Source organism: Penaeus japonicus, unplaced genomic scaffold, assembly GCF_977035675.1.
Source record: "Penaeus japonicus unplaced genomic scaffold, GWHDUDI00000001_assembly GWHDUDI00000004, whole genome shotgun sequence".
NCBI lineage: Eukaryota > Metazoa > Arthropoda > Malacostraca > Decapoda > Penaeidae > Penaeus > Penaeus japonicus.
The window spans coordinates 2,814,301-2,831,443 of NW_028234406.1; positions in this window are offsets into that span (position 1 = coordinate 2,814,301).

Genomic DNA, 17,143 nt, shown 5'->3' on the forward strand with positions numbered 1-17,143 from the left:
ATCAATAGACCACCGTCATCACACTTCCTTTCAAAATACCCATATTTCGCTCAGTAGGCCTACCCATGGTCACGTCGGAGGGGCGGAAGTGAGATGCATAATTACCCAGAGATAATGACAGGTACTGCCCCTCCCCTCTCCTCTCCCCTCCCCCTCCCTCCCCTCCCTTACCTTTTGTCTTTTCTCAGTGCCTTCATCTTCCCTCTCCTCCCTCTCTTCCTCTCTCTTCTCTCTCTCTCCTCTCTTCTTTGTTTCTTTTCTCTTTTCTTATTTTCCCTTCTTCTCCTTTTTATCTCTCAACTCTCTTTTTTTTATCTTATTTCTCTCTATCCTTCTTCTCCCTTCCTCGTATCATCCTTTTCTTCTCCTTATCCCATCTTCCCTTTCCCTCCTTCCTCACTCCTCTATCCCTCCTTCCCTCCTTCCCTCCTTCCTTCTTTCTCCCTGACTCCCATCCCTCCATTCTCCTCCCGCCTCCTTCATCTCCCCCCTCCTCTCCCCCCTTAACATCTCTCTTCCTCTCCCCCCATGTTCCTTCCCCCCTCGTCTCCCCCCCCCAAACATCTCCCTTCCTCTCCCCCCGTTTTCCTCCCCCCTCCCTCCCTCCCCCCTCCTCCCCCCACCCCTAACATCTCTCTTCCTCTCCCCCCATTTTCCTTCCCCCTCCCCCCTCCCCCCTCCCCCCAACCCAACATCTCTCTTCCTCTCCCCCCCATTTTCCTTCCCCCTCCCCCCCTCCTCCCCCATTTCACCTGCTTGTAGAACACCTTCCTGTTACGTCATCACAATCACCCATCTATCATCGGGTCTGTCTTAAGTCTATTGGCGGTCATGTTTTCGTCTTTCTTTCTTCTCTTTGTTTATCTGTTGTCTCCCTCTTCGTTTTTTCTCTCATTCTTTCGGATGTCAGTTTCACTTTCTTCGTCATACTTTTTTTTTCTTTATAAGGGGGGGGGGTATCTTTATAGGGGGGAGGGGGAGGGTGGTCTATTCTCTCTCTCTTTATTCATTATATATATGTATACATATTTACATACATATATATATACATATATATATGTAAATATATATATATATATATATATATATATATATATATATATATATATGTACATATATATATATATATATATATATATATATATATGTATATATATATATATATGTACATATATATTTATATATATATATATATATATATATATGTTTGTATATATGTACATATATTATATATATAAATATATATAATATATATATATATATATATATATATATATATATTATATATATATATGTATATGTATATATATATATATATATATATATATATATATATATGTATATATATATATATATATATATATATATATATATATATATATATATATATATATCATATATATACGTTTACATATATATCCATATGTATATACATACATACATATATATGTTTGTGTTCGTTTTTTTCGTCTTTTTTGTCATGAAAGATATGGTGAAAGAAAGTATCTATGTACAGAATGATATGTAAACAAAATTATATGGTTAGTTGATAACGATTAAGAAAGTGTCTTAGACTAGGAAGGTAAACTATTATGCAGAAAAATATTTGTTTATTAATTAAGAAAAAAAAGTTGAATAAAGAAAGAAAGATCAAGTGACATGAAAAATCTAAAGATATCAAAGTAGAAAATAATTTTGTTTTCATTCTCTTTTTCTAACGAAGAAAATCAAGTAAAGAAAAATAAATATACAAAAAGGACGAGATAATAAAAAGAAACATATCTTAAATAAAAGAGAGAAATCAGGCCACGAATAATAAAGCCGAAGAATTAAATAAAGATAGATAAAGACAAAATAAACATAACATATAAAATGATAATATGATAATCTAATTCAGATTATCTTCCAAGGAGGAATTAAGTAAAAAAGGAAAAAAATAAATTAAATAAATAAATAAATAAATAAGAGATACAACAATGATGAAAATAGGATTCTGTAAAACTTTAGAACAAAAAAAAAAAAAAAAAAAAAATAAGAGTAATAATTACGTAACAAGAAAACATATCAAGAATACATTAAATAAGATTATTCATGAAGACGAAAGTCAAATCATAATGAATATACATAATAAAATGATAAACTAATAGGACAGTAAAATGTCAAGATAATTTCATATATATCAAAAGATATAGGAATAAATGACTAAGGTGAATTAAATGCACTATTGTTTTTTTTTTTTATGAAATCTAACTAGTGAGAGAGAGAGAAGGAGACAGAGAGAGAGAGAGGGGGGGGGGGATGAGAGAGAAATAAACAGACATATAGATAAATAAAAAGAGACAGGGATTAAATAAAAACAAAACAAAAAAATAGAGATAGAAGAAAAAATAGAAAAATAGTTTTCGTTCTTGAATTGAGTAAAAAATATAATAAAATAAAAACAGGGACAAGAGGGAATAATTCACAGCACACGAATCATTACTGAATACTGATGAATCTGATTTATTCAAGCTGTGTGTGTGTGTGTGTGTGTGTGCGTGTGTTTGTGTTTGTGTGTGTGTGTGTGTGTGTGTGTGTGTCTAAACATATTGCACGGATTGCATTAGCAATCGAGAGACTAAGAAGAGGACCGGTAAAGTCTGTAATGTTATTTTCTGAAGGAGACACTGTAGGAGGCAAGTAAATTACAGGTAAATTACAGGTTAATTACAATCATCCGACTGTATGGACATGTACAAGTATACCCATATAACTGAAAAAATTGTATAAAAAAAATGAAAAAAAGTCTTATGACTAAATTGAATATAAGATGTACTTATATATCTATGCTTATGTTTTAAACGATTCATACAAATGGGAAAGTATATGTAGTATATTTATCTTCCAAACTTTTTGATACGCAAAAAAAAAAAAAAAAAAAAATATCGTAATATGAATCTAACGAAAAAAATCGATGGTGATAAATATATAAGCAAATGAATATATAAACAAACTGATAAATAAGCAAACGAACAAATGAAAGAATGTATAAAGAGATATAAGTAATAAATAAGAAATAAAGAGGTGATAAGGATCAAATTATTAATACTAATAAAGAGAGAATATTATTCATTTCTCCCCAAAATAGCGATACATTTTAAGCAAGTTTGCCCTACCATCAACCCCCCACCATTTTGATATATATTCATATAATTTTATTATCATTATCTAACATTATCATCATAATTATCATTATTCTCTCCCTCCCCCCGACTCATCCCCCCCCCCAAAAAAAAAAAAAAAATCTAAACGTTTCTGACACACTTAAATGCGTCATAACAAGCAGAAAGCAGGCCTTTAATTGCGGTGTCTGCTCTGGCCACGGAAATTAAAAAAGAAAAAAATATATATATTTGCATGCACCGACCTGTGTTTAGTTAATTACCCATGCGCGCTCATCAAAAGCACATTTCCTACGCGCTCAGGACAAGGGAAAGAGGGGGGGAGGGGGGGGAAGGTAGGTGATGGGGAGGGTAAGCGAGAACGGGAAATAAGGGAGGGGGAAGGGGGGAAGAGAGAACGAGAGAAAGAGAGAACGAGAGAGAGAGAGAGAGACACAGAGAGAGAGAGAGGGAGAGGGGGGGGGAGAAAGAGAAATAGAGAGAGAGAGAGAGAGAGAAATAGAGAAAGAGAGAGAATGAGAAAAAAAAGAGAGTGAGAGAGAGAGAGAGAGAGAGAGAAAAGAGAGCGAAAGAGACAGCCAAACAGAGAGAGAATGAGATAGAAAGAAAAAAGAGAAAGATAAAAATAAAGAGCGAGCGAGCGAGAGAGAGAAAGAGAGAGAGAGAGAGAGAGCGAGAGAGAGAGAGAGAGAGAGAGAGAGAGAGAGAGAGCGAGAGAGAGAGAGAGAGAGAGAGAGAGAGAGAGAGAGAGAGAGAGAGAGAGAGAGAGAGAGAGAGAGAGAGCGAGCAAGCGAGTGAGAGAGAGAGAATAGAGAATGAGAAAAAAAGAGAGAGAGAGAGAGAGCGAGGCCTAATATCTCTCCTTCACGCGTAATTAAAGATTAAAAGAGCCGTAATGGGCCCACCATTACCTCGCCGTCAAAAAGGCACAGAGGCTCAGACATAGAGGCATATATACTCTAAGAACTTATACGCATCTGGGAGGAACGGAACTAGGAAGGAGGGGGGGGATGGAGGGAGGGTGGAGAGGAGGAAGGAGGGAGGGGTGGGATGGAGGGAGGGAGGAAGAAGGGGGGAGGGATGGAGAGGGTGGGGTTGATGGAGGGTGGTGGGGGTGGGAGGAGGGTGGAGGCAGTTGGAGGAGGGAGGAGGTGGGGGGATGGAGAGGGTGGGGGTGGGGGTGGTGGGGGGAGGGAGGGATGGAGATGGAGGGAGGAGGGTGGAGAGGGGAGGTAGGGGGTGGGGTGGAGGGGAAGTGGAAGGAGGGAGTGAGAGGATGTGGAAGGAAGGAGGTGGGGGGAGGAAGGATGAAGGGGAATGAAGGATAGAGGGAGGGATTGTGAAGAAAAAAAAAGGAAAAGAAGGAGGAAGGGAGAGGAAGTGGAAGGAGGGGATGGAGGGAAGATGGAGGAGGGAAGTGGAGGGAAGGAGTAAGGGGAAGTGTTCCGATTGGGGAGAGGAGGGAAGTATGTGAGGAAGGTGGAAGGAGGGAGAAGTGGAGGGAGGAGAGAACGGGAAGGAGGGAAGGAAGAAGGAAGCAAAAGTGTTCCACTTTAGGAGGGACGAAGGAGGGAGTTAGAAAGAAAGAGGGATGGAGAGAGAGAGAGAGAGAGATGGATAGAGGAAGGGAGGGAAGTGGATAGGGAGGGACGGAGGGATGAAAGGGAGGGAATAGGAGTATTTTGGTTACGAGAAGTGAGAGATGGAAAGAGGGAAGGAAGGGAAGATTGGGATGAAGGAGGGAAGTGAGGAGGGAGGGAGGGAGGGAGGGAGGGAGGGAGGGAGGGAGGGAGGGAGAGAGGGAAGGAAGGGAAGATTGGGATGAAGGAGGGAAGTAGGGAGGGAGGAAGGGAGGGAGGGAGAGAGGGAGAGAGGGAGGGAAGGAAAGGAAGATAGGGATGAAGGAGGGAAGTAAGGAGGGAGGGAGGGAAGAAAGGGAAGATTGGGATGAAGGAGGGAGGGAGGTAAGGAGGGAGGGAGGGAGGGAGAGAGAAAGGGAAACAGGCAAGAGGGAGGGAGTTGCTAGAGAGAAAGGGAAGTTAGGAAATGAGAGAGAGAGAGAAAGAACAGTAATAATGATAATGATGATAAATTACGATAATAATGATATAAATAATAATTAAAAGTATAGTAATAATGATAATGATAATTATCATAGTGATAATAGTTATGATAATGACCATAGAACTAATAATGATAATAATAATAATAACAATAATAATAATAATAACAGTAACAATGAATATTACAAAATGACAATGATAATAGCAATACAAATACTAAGAGTAATGATGATAATGATAATAACAGTAACAATAGTAATAATACTGATAATGATAATGAATATACGGATAATATTAATGATTATGATAGTAATGATGATGATAATAATAATATCAATAATAATAACAAGTATGACAACGATAAAAGTAATAATGATAACAACAATAATGATAATAAAGTAATAATGATAATCATATTAATAATAACAATAACGACAACAACAATAATAATAATAATAATAAGAATAGTAATAATAATAATAACAATAATAATAATAATAATAATAATAATAATAATAATAATGATAATTATAACGAATATATGTAACACCGATACCCCCACTCCCCCCCCGGGGGGGGGGCGTAACAGCAATCACCTATTTGTATTTCCTGAGCAAATAGACTTATACTAATCCCCTATTTCCTGTCACCCTAAAAATAGGACAGTCGGAGGAAAAAGGGTGAAATAATTAAAGCACTTGTCAAACGTCGCCGGAAGGTAAAAAAGACAAAAAAAAAAAAAAATTAAATTAACATGTACAAAAATAAACATTTCAGAGACGCTGTCTGTTGGATGGGACTTTGGTTCTTATGGTGGAGGTTGTTAAGGGTGAGAATGGTTTGCTTCGTTGAATAACTCTTTCTAGATGTGGGAATTTTATTTTTGTTGTAATTTATATTGTTGTTGTTAATTTATTTAAACAAAGAGGATTGTAGATGATGATAGTGTTGTGATGATTGTAATGTGATGAAAATTATGATGATAATAGTAATAATGATGATAAAAATGATGATGATGATAACAATTACTATCATTATTACTAACACTGTTATTGTCACAGTGATGGTAGAAATAACAAAGAGAAGATTCTAGTTATGATGACAATTATATGCTTATAAAGAATCTTCTGTTCTCTCTCTTTCTTTCTCTCTCTCTCTCTCTCTTTCTCTCTCTCTCTCTCTTTCCCTCTCTCCTTCTATCTATTTACTCATCTACCCATCTATTTATCTCTCTATCCATATATCTATCTTTCTATCTATGTCTCTACCTCTCTCGTATCTCTTCCCACGCACCTATCAATACCAACCCTTCTCACTCAAAACAAACAAGGAAACAAACCAAGCATAAACAAAAAAATCAAGAGATAACCCCCCACCCCCCACCCCTCAAAAAAAAACAAAAAAAAACAGCAGTGTGCGCAAAGTAAAGAAAAACAACTTATACACGCCAAGTAGCCCTACTAATTATTTTCTGTCGGCTACGCTTTGAAACAAGTGGAGGGAGAAGAAGAGGAAGAAGGAGAAGATGAAGAAGGGGAGATGGGGGGGGGGAGGAGACGAGGAGGAGAGGAGGAGGAGGAGGGGAGAGGAGGAGGAGGAGGGGAGAGGAAGAAGGAGAAGATGAAGAAGGGGAGATGGGGGGAAGGAAAGGTGGAGGAGGAGAGGAGGAGAAGGAGGAGGATGAGGAGGTGGTAGGAAGGAGGAGGAGGAGGGGGTAGGAAGGAGGAGGAGGAGGAGGGGGTAGGAAGGAGGAGGAGGGGTTAGGAAGAAGGAGGAGGTGAGGCAGAAAGGAGGGGTAGGGGTCGGGGAAGGGGTGGGGTGGGGGGATGGGGGGGGACGAAGGCAATAATTTCTCGAAAGACAATGGATTTTCTCCCCTCGTGAAGCCACAAGAATGGACACAGGAGTACGTCGCTCGTCTTATTTTTTTTCCCACGCTGACCTGAACGCGAGGGAGGAGCAGGTGCCAGTTTCCCAATTTTTTTTCTAATCTTCTATTTCTCTTCTTATTCCACGTCCTTCTCACCTAACCCCACCCCCCTACAAAAAAGATAAAGAACATACCTACAGAAATCAACAAATACCATCACACGAAACAAGAAAACCCGATATTAATCCCGTCAAACTTACAAACAAGCATCGAAATACCCCGCGAATAATGGACGCGTTGGCAACCCCCCTCCCTCGGACACCGGAAGTAGCTCTACCCTAGACTTCTTGAGATAATGTTCTACTAATGGTCGCTATCCTTCTCCTGCGATTCTGGGACATCCGGGTGACACCTTGGTTAAGGATGGTCATCTTTACGACGATCTCGAGGAAGAGGTGGAAGAGGAGGGAAGAGGAGGAGGAGGAGGAGGAGAAGGAGGAGGAGCAGGAGGAGGAGGAGGAGGAGGTGGTGGAGGAGGATGAAAAAAGGATAATTATATAATATTATGGAATATTATAAACACATAATTTAAAATGATGAGATGGTGTAAATAAAATGTTTTGTAAAATAAAAAAATTAAATATATTTATTAGTGATAAAAAAAGAAATATAAATTACTTTGAATAATAAATAGTAAAATTTAAAAAATTAAAATAATTTATGGAGAAGGAGGGAATAGGAAATATAACTCATATAATGAATGAGATAAATAGGATGAGGAGGAGAGGGTGAAGGAGGAGGAGGAGAGGGTGAAGGAGGAGGAGGAGGAGGAGAGAGGGATGGAGGGAGGTAGAGAGGGAAGGAGATGTGAGGAGTATGGAAGGAAAGTTTGTAAAAAAATAAAAAAATGTTTGTTTGTTTTTTGGTGATGAGTACTTTGATGGCTTTATTTTGCTTAGGTGGTGTACATATACACACACGCACGCTCACGCCCGTACACAGACACACACAGACACACACACACACACACACACACACACAGACACACACACACACATATATATATATATATATATATATATATATATATATATATATATATATATTCTATATATATATATAGAGAGAGAGAGAGGAGGAGAGAGAAGAAGAAGGTGAGAAGAGGGAGTGAGATGAGGGGTTAGAGAGAAGGACGAGAGAGAGAGAGAGAGAGAGAGAGAGAGAGAGAGAGAGAGAGAGAAATAATTATATAGAAAGCTATATAGGTAGATATGTATATACATATATATAGCTAAAGATAAATAGAAAGATAAATCCAGGTATAAGATCGCCTATTATTACACGAATCAAATAGAGCAGGTGTGTGATTCCAGAATTAATCAATCCATTTCTTTTCGCTATGTACACACAGCTTTCAATCTGGAATGCAATTATAATCTTGCTCAACATGAAAGGTGACTAGAAAAAAAAATGGAAACTAACCACCCCATTAGCTAATAATCAATAAACAATGTCTAATTGTTTATTGCCAGACGACTAATTAACTCTACAAAGTTTAACTAAAAATAATACTTAACTGACGTGCAATGTAAGATCATGTTAATTAACAGTGGGATTCTAGCAGAGCAGAGTAAATACAGATACCTTAGTTAAGTACTAATTTAACATGGATCAAAGAGCGAAATACATCTAAATTATCACTAATGGATTGAAATCACACAAAAACACAGACAGATCTTGAAAAAAAAATCATTATCGCAAATGCAATGTTTGTAATCAGTGTCTCCTAGTTATGTTGCACGGATGTGAAACTTCGAAACAACAAACAATATACGAAATGGGACATAAGCAAGAATGAAGAAATGGGAACACTCCTAAGAATAAGAGAAAGAGTCAACATAGATAAGAGGAAAAAAATAGCAAAATACATTGAAGGAATGATAATAAAAAAATGGTAATGAATATGAGAAAGAAAATAAAGATAAGAATAATAAAGAAATTATATAAATAAAAAAAAAATGGCCGAAGCATCTAGTTAAAAATAATAACGAGTGTCTGATTAATTACAAACGTAACTAGTACCTGAGTAACTAATAACTAGAGTAGGTGAGTAACTAGGAAAATTTGATGATTTGGAGATTAGGAGTAAAGTACAAAAGAAAGAAAAAAAATGAAGGCTAAGGAATTAATAGAAGAAAAAGAAAGTCATTTACGATATTCGGAAATATTTGAGGGAATATAAAAAGACGTTAAAACGATAAAAATGATAATGATGATGAAAAAAACAACGATAATATGATCAACAGAAGTAGTAGGAGAGAAAAAAAACAGATAAAAGGTGGAAGAATGGTGTTGAAAAGATTGCAGACAGCACATGGCAGAAGTATGCACAGTGACGGAAAATGTGGAAAAGGATTATGAAAAAAAGTGAAAAAATATATATATTTACACGTTGTGTAGGTCTTCCTTATCTCCGCTCTTTCTTTCTTTGTTTATTCCTCTACCTATTCATCAAAATACATGCGCCATTATTCCCAATCATCCATTTTCTTATCTCCTCCCTCCCATTATCACCAGTTTCCTTTCTACTTCAAAGAAAAAATTTCCTTTCGATAATACAATAGTCTCTCCTCTCACCCCTTCTTATTCCCGTTTTCTGTAAGGGCTTAAGTAGACCTTTTTTTCCATTCATTCACTTATTGTGGTTTATTTTCCCGCTTATCATAATTTTAATCCGCTTTGCTTTGTAACTTTACTCTTCTATTATATATATATATATTTTTTTTCACCGTTACTTCCTGATTTTGGTGTTGTTTTAAACTTACTTCCGCGTTTGTTTGTTTGTTTTTTCTTGTGTTTCCAGCTTGTGTTTATATTTGTTTTTGTTTCCTTTTTGTTTCTTATGTATTTCCTTGTTCGTTGTCTTTTTACTGCATTATGCTTATTTTTTGTTTCTTTTTATATATTTGTTTTCTTTCTTTCTCCCTCCCTCTCTCTCTCACTCTCACTCACTCACTCTCTCTCTCTCTTTTCTCTCTCTCTCTATCTCTCTCTCTATCTATCTGTATATCTATATATCTATCTCTATCTTTTTCTCTCTCTTTTTCGTCTTCTTCTTCTTCTTCCTTCTCCCTCCTCCTCTTCCTCCTCCTTTTCCACCACATCTTCCTACTTCTTTTTATCATTATTATCATTTATCATCGTTAACATTATTATCATTATCATTATTATTATTGTTGTTTTTATTGTCATTGTTATTATTATCATCATCATTATCATTATGATTGTTATTATTATCATTATCATTGCTATTATTATTATTATTATTATTGTTGTTGTTGCTATCATCATTTTTGTTGTTGTTATTGTTGTTTTTTATCATTTATGTTAACATTACTTTATCATTGTCATAATCATTGTTATCATTATCGCCATCATCATCATCATCATAACGTTTATTATCATTATTGTTATTATTATTATTATTATTATCATTATCACTATTATCATTATTATTATTACCATCATTATCACTATCATCATCATCATCACCACCAACATAATCACCACCGTCACCACCAAAATCACCACCACTACCACCACCACCTCCACCCATCACCACCATCCCCACCACCCATCCCCACCACCACCACCCCCACCATCCCCACAACCATCACCACCACCACCATCACCACCACCCATCCCTACCACCACAACCACCACCCATCCCCACCACAATCACCACCACCACCATCTCTTCCTGCCTCTCCCTGCACAGTCGTCATCCACTATCACCATCACCATCACTACAATCACCACCACAATCATCACCATCACCACAATCACCACTATCCCCACAATCACCACCACCACAATCTCTTATTATTATTATCATTATTATTATTACCATCATTATCACTAACATCATCATCACCATCACCTCCACCCCCCCCCCTCCACCATCACCACCACCTCCACCCCCACCCCTCCCCACCCCCCCCCCTCCCCACCACCACCACCCCCCCCCCCCCCACCACCACCTCTCCCTCCCTCCCCCTGCACAGTCGTCATGCACTGAGAACCCGAAGGTATTCCACAGTCATCGCCCTGGCTCTGTTTCTCTGCACAATCGCTCTGTGGAGGGGAAACAATTGATGATTTTCCTGAGATGTGTCCGCCCCCCCCCCTTCCTCTTCCTCTTCCTCTTACCCTTCATCTTCTTCTCTCGCTCGCTCGGTCTTTCTCTCTTTCTCTCGCTCTCTCTCTTTCTCTTTCTTTCTCTCTCTCTCTCTCTCGCTCGCTCTCTCTTTCTCTTTCTCTCTTTCTCTCGCTCGCTCTCTCCTTTCTCTCTCTCTCTCTCTCTCTCTCTCTCTCTCTCTCTCTCTCTCTCTCTCTCTCTGTCTCTCTCTCTCTCGAGTATTTTTTCCATCTTGCTCTCTTTTCTTCTTTTTTTTTCTTCTTGTTTTTCTTCTTCTTCCTACCCTCTTCTCTTCCTGTTCTTCTTGTCTTTCTTCTTCTTCTTCTTTTTCTTTTCTTTTCTTCTTCCTACTCCTATCATTATAATCACCATCATCATCATCCTCATTACCATCATTATCATCACCATTATCATTATCATCATCATCCTCATCACTATCTTTTGTTATCATTCTTCTTTTTCTTTTCTTTTCTTCTTCCTACTCTCATCATCATCACCATCATCATCATCCCCATTACCATCATTATCATCACCATTATCATCATCATCCTTATCACTATCATATGTTATCATTACTATCACAACTAAACTACTACTACTAATAATAATGATGCTGATGATTTTAATAATAATCACAAAATAAATGTATATTTTAATCTTCATGATTGGTGATATGGAAACATTGCATCATGGGTTGATAGTGATGTTGCATACATAATTACGTCTACAGGAAATATCTAATGCAATTTCGTAATTAATTTTAGGGGTAATGGAGCAATATGTTTGTTTGTTTGTTTACTTTTACTGTGCAACCTTGTAATGCTATAAGGTCATGATGCAATATTATAAATGCAATTTCTAGACCATGCAACACATGATGTTAATTATCCCATGCCATCAATTTGTCAACGGAATTATAATTCGATTTTATACACTATGAATAACTTTAGGATGAAATTTTTTGGACATTTATTGATTAAAGGAAAATTTAAAAGAATATGAATTGTCAAGTTAAATAACATGTGATTTCGTTAAAGCATTTCGTCATAAGCAGTTAATTTATAGGTAACCAAAAGGGTAATTGATATCATTGTGTTTTTTTATGTATGTTTTTCTCCTCTTTCTTATTCCTCTTCTTCTTCTTCGTCTTCTTCTTTTTCTCCTTCTTCTTTTCTTTCTTTTTTTCTTCTTCTTCTTCCTCCTATTTCTTTTCCTCCTCCTCATCATCATCATCATAATCATCATCATCATCCTTCATCCTCCTCCTTCTCTTCCCCCTCCTCCTTCTCCTCCGCCCCCTCTTCCTCCCCATCCTCCTCCGCCTCCACCTCCCCCTCCTTTTCCTCCACCTCCTCCTCCTCCTCTTCCCCCTCCCCCTCCCCCTCCTTCTCCTCCTCCTCCTCCTCCCCCTCCCTCTCCTCCTCCTCATCCACCACCATTACCACCTCTACCACCACCACCTACTCCTCCCCCTCCCCCTCCTCTCCTCCTCCTCCTCCTCCCCCTCCCCCTCCCCCTCCCCCTCCACCACCACCACCACCTCTTCCTCCTCCACCTCCTCCCCTTCCTCCTCCTCCTCCGTTATATGATTTCGCATCAGAAAGTAATATGAAGTATTTAAAATTGCATCTTTGTTATCTGCTAATCATTGTAAGTGATCTATTAATAAACTTGATTTAAGTCAGATTATTAAGATTTTTTTCGGCTCATGTCACAGTAACAAAAATCTGAGGGGAAAAAAATATGGTGTTTGGCAGTTAATATGATAGTTATTGTTTTTGAGTGTTGTATCGTAATTAATATTTAACAACTAACCTGTAAGCTGATTAAGGATTATGAATAAAGGGAATTTAGATGATACAACAGGGAGTTTTTATTATCCTAGAAGGAATATGATAATGACACCTAAAATGATAATAATGACAATAATGATAATGAGGGTGATAATAATGATGATAATGATGATGATGATAATAATGGTGATTATGATAATAATGATGGTAGTATTGATAATTATAGTAATAACAATAAAGATGATGATGATAATAATGATGATAAAAACAACAATAATAGTATTGAAAATTATTAGAATGACAATAACACCAACAGTGATAATAGTAGAGAGACAAGAGAGAGACAGAGAGAGAGACAGACACAAGAGAGAGACAGAGAGAGAGAAAGAGAATGATAGAGAGAGAGAGAAAGAGAGAGAGAGAGAGAAAGAGAATGAATGAGAGAGAGAGACAGAGAGAGAGAAAAGGAGAGAGAGAGTAAGAGAATGATAGAGAGAGAGAGAGAAAGAGAATGAATGAGAGAGAGAGACAGAGAGAGAGAAAAGGAGAGAGAGAGTAAGAGAATGATAGAGAGAGAGAGAGAGAGAGAGAAAGAGAATGAATGAGAGAGAGAGACAGAGAGAGAGAAAAGGAGAGAGAGAGTAAGAGAATGATAGAGAGAGAGAGAGAGAAAGAGACGAAGAAAGAAGAACTAACCACAACAGACAAAAAAGAAAGAGAAGAGAGAGAGAGAGAGAAATAGATAGATAGAGAGAAAAAGAGAGAGAGAAGGAGACGAACAAAGAAGAACTAACCACAACAGACAAGAAAGCACTGTGGGAAACACAAAAGGGCAAACGAGGTCAAACACGAAGCCAGGAAACAAATGACAGTCGAGCGAAGGAAAGCGTAATTAAGAGAGAAAGAGATAATGTTCACGTGACAGAAAATCTGAGAGGAAGATAGAGATTGTGGGGCGGGGGTGAGTGGGCGGTGGGTGGGCGGAGGGGTGGGTGGGTGGGTAATGTAGCGGATGGGGAGGGGAAGGGGAGGGGGGATTGCTTGAGGGCGGGTGGGTGGGCGGGGAGAGGGGGTGGGTAGGGTGGATAGAGGGGGGGTTATGGGTAGGTGGGTGGGGGAGGAGTATAAGGTGGAAGAGGGATGGGATGTGGATAGGTGGGTAGAGGGGAAGAGAAAGTGGAAGAAGGGAGTGGAACGGATAGATAGATGATTGACAGATGTGGATAGATGTGGATAGATAAGAAGGAAGTTATTCTATTGGGGTGGATGGAAGGAGGGGAGGGGGGAAGGGGGGAGGGGGGAGATGCGGATGAGGGTGTGAATAAATGGTGGTGAGGAAGTGGGGGGTGGGGATGGGGGGGGGTACAAGTGGTAGCAGAGGGGGGGGGGAAGAGGGGGCGTGACTTACTTCTTGCTTATTATCCTCTTGTCTCACCTCCTCTTCACGCCTCCTATTTTTCCCTTCCGGTGTTTTCCCACATTCGCAGAGGCCGTCACCTAGGCCTATTAATGTCTCTCTCTCTCTCTCTCCTTCTTTCTATTTCTTTCTTATTCTCTCTCTGTTTCTCTCTCTTTCTCTTGCTCTCTCTTTCTTTATTTCTCTCATTCTTTCTCTCTCTCTCTTTCTCTTTCTCTCTCTCTCTTTCTCTCTCTCTCTCTTTCTCTCATTCTCTCTCTCTCTCTCTCTCTCTCTCTCTTAAACTCCATATACTCATTCGTCTTTTGCTTTGCATTGTTTTTATTTCTTGTTCATTTATTTTTATTTCTACTTTTATTTATTTATTTATTTTTTTCCTGTATTTATCTATTAATTTCTTTTATTTTTCATTTTTTCCTGATTTTTTTTTTTCAGTCGCTTTCTTCTCTTCTTTTAAGTCCTTGTTATTGTTTTTGTTTTGTTTTTCCTCTTATGCCTCTTTCTTCTTCTATTTCTTCTTATTCCTTCTTCGTATTAACTATTCTTCCTCCTCCTCCTCCTCCTTTTTTTGCATCTTCTTTCTTCTTTTACTCTTCTTCCTCCTTCCTCTTCCTTATTCTTCTTATTATTCTTTCTCTTTCTCTCCCTTCTTTTTCTTCACTTCCTTTCCCTTCTTTTTCAGTTTCAGTTTCCTTTTTCTCCCCCTTCATCTTCTTTGTCTTCTTCTTTTTCGTCTTATTCTTCTTTTTCTTCCTCTTTTCCCTCTTCTTCTTCTTCTCCTTATTCTCCTTCTTCCATATTTTTCTCCTTCTTCTTCCTCTTCTTCTCCTCCCTCTTCCCTCCTCCTCCTTTTTCTCCATTCCTCCTCCTCTTCCTTGTTCTCCTTTCTCTCCTCTTCCTTCTTCCTTCCTTTCCTCCTCTTCTTCCTCCTCCTTCCTTCCTCCTCCTCCTTCTTCCTTCCTTTCCTCCTCTTCCTCCTCCTCTTCCTCCTCCTCCTTCTTCCTTCCTTCCCTTCCTCCTCCTCCTTCTTCCTTCATTTCCTCCTCCATATGACCTTCGAATACTTTGTCTAAACTTTTTTTTTTCCTTTTTTTCTACACTCCGCCTTTGTTTCTCCTAATTGTGTCATGCTGGCCTCGTCTTTTTATGATATTATCGTCTCTATGCCTTCTACATCTCTCTCTTTATCTTTTTCTTTTCTCTTTTATTTCCATAAGGACAGACCTCTTTTGTTTTACAAGGTTACTCTTAATCATATCAGCGCCATTTGTTTTATGCGCACACTCGCATAAAGCACACAAGACGCATAGAGACATAAAAACACACATAAATACAAACATATTCACACAAAATACACACACATACACACGCATACACATACACAAACACACACACACACAAACACATTCGCATAGAAAACGAACACACACACACACACACACACACACACACACACGCACGCGCACACACACACACACACACACGCACGCGCACACACACACACACACACACACACTCAAACACATTCGCATAGAAAAACAAACACACACACACACACACACAAACAAACACACATACACACAAACAAACACACACACACTCACACAAACACACACACACACACACACGTACACACACACGCAAAATCCACGTGAAAAAATTTCCCGCCATCTCACACACCTGCTCGATCACTTTTCGACAGGAAGCAAAATGTGCGATTCATTACTTACACACGATAGGCCAGGTAGTCTATTAATAACCCAAGGTAATCGCTCTATGTGTGTGCTAAACCTTGGTCTAATCACCGGAAAGGAAGCTTAACATTTTCTCTCCTGAAATGATGAGAAAATACGCTCGGTTCCGCTCAGGTAATAAAAAAAAGGTATTGTCTTTTAGAGGATCGAGAAGAAAAGCGAGAGGATATAAGGGAAGTGGAACACGTATAGAGGGAATTGGATTGTATTATTGCGTAGGCGGTTCTTGCGTTTATTGTTTGGCGGGTCGGAAATAAACATGGCGTCTCGGGGTTTCCGTGATATGTATTTTTTTTTTTTTTTTTTTACCGTGTTATCTAAGCTATGACAAAAGACTTGCAAGCGGCACAAAAATCAACATTGTGTCAAGCATTATTTCATAATTATATGAAATGCAAAATATTTAGATTTTAAATGTTATAGTCACACTAAGACCAGACTTAGTTCAGATGCAAAATATAGGACGAAAAGAAGGCCTTGGATTTAAGTGATGGTGGTGGTGATGGTGATGATGATGATGGTGGTGGGGGTAGTGGTGATGACGATGATGGCGGTGGGGGTAGTGGTGATGGTGATGATAAAGATGATGATAATGATGATGAAGATGGTAATGGTGATGATGATGGTGGTGGGGGTAGTGGTGATGGTGATGATAATGATGAAGATGGTGATGGTGATGACGATGATGGTGGTGGGGGTAGTGGTGATGGTGATGATAATGATAATGAAGATGGTGATGACGATGATGGTGGTGGGGGTAGTGGTGATGGTGATGATAATGATGATGAAGATGGTGATGGTGATGATGAGGAGGATGGTGATGATTGTGATGGTGGTGATGATGATATTAATGGTAATGATGATAATAATAAATATGACAATAATAA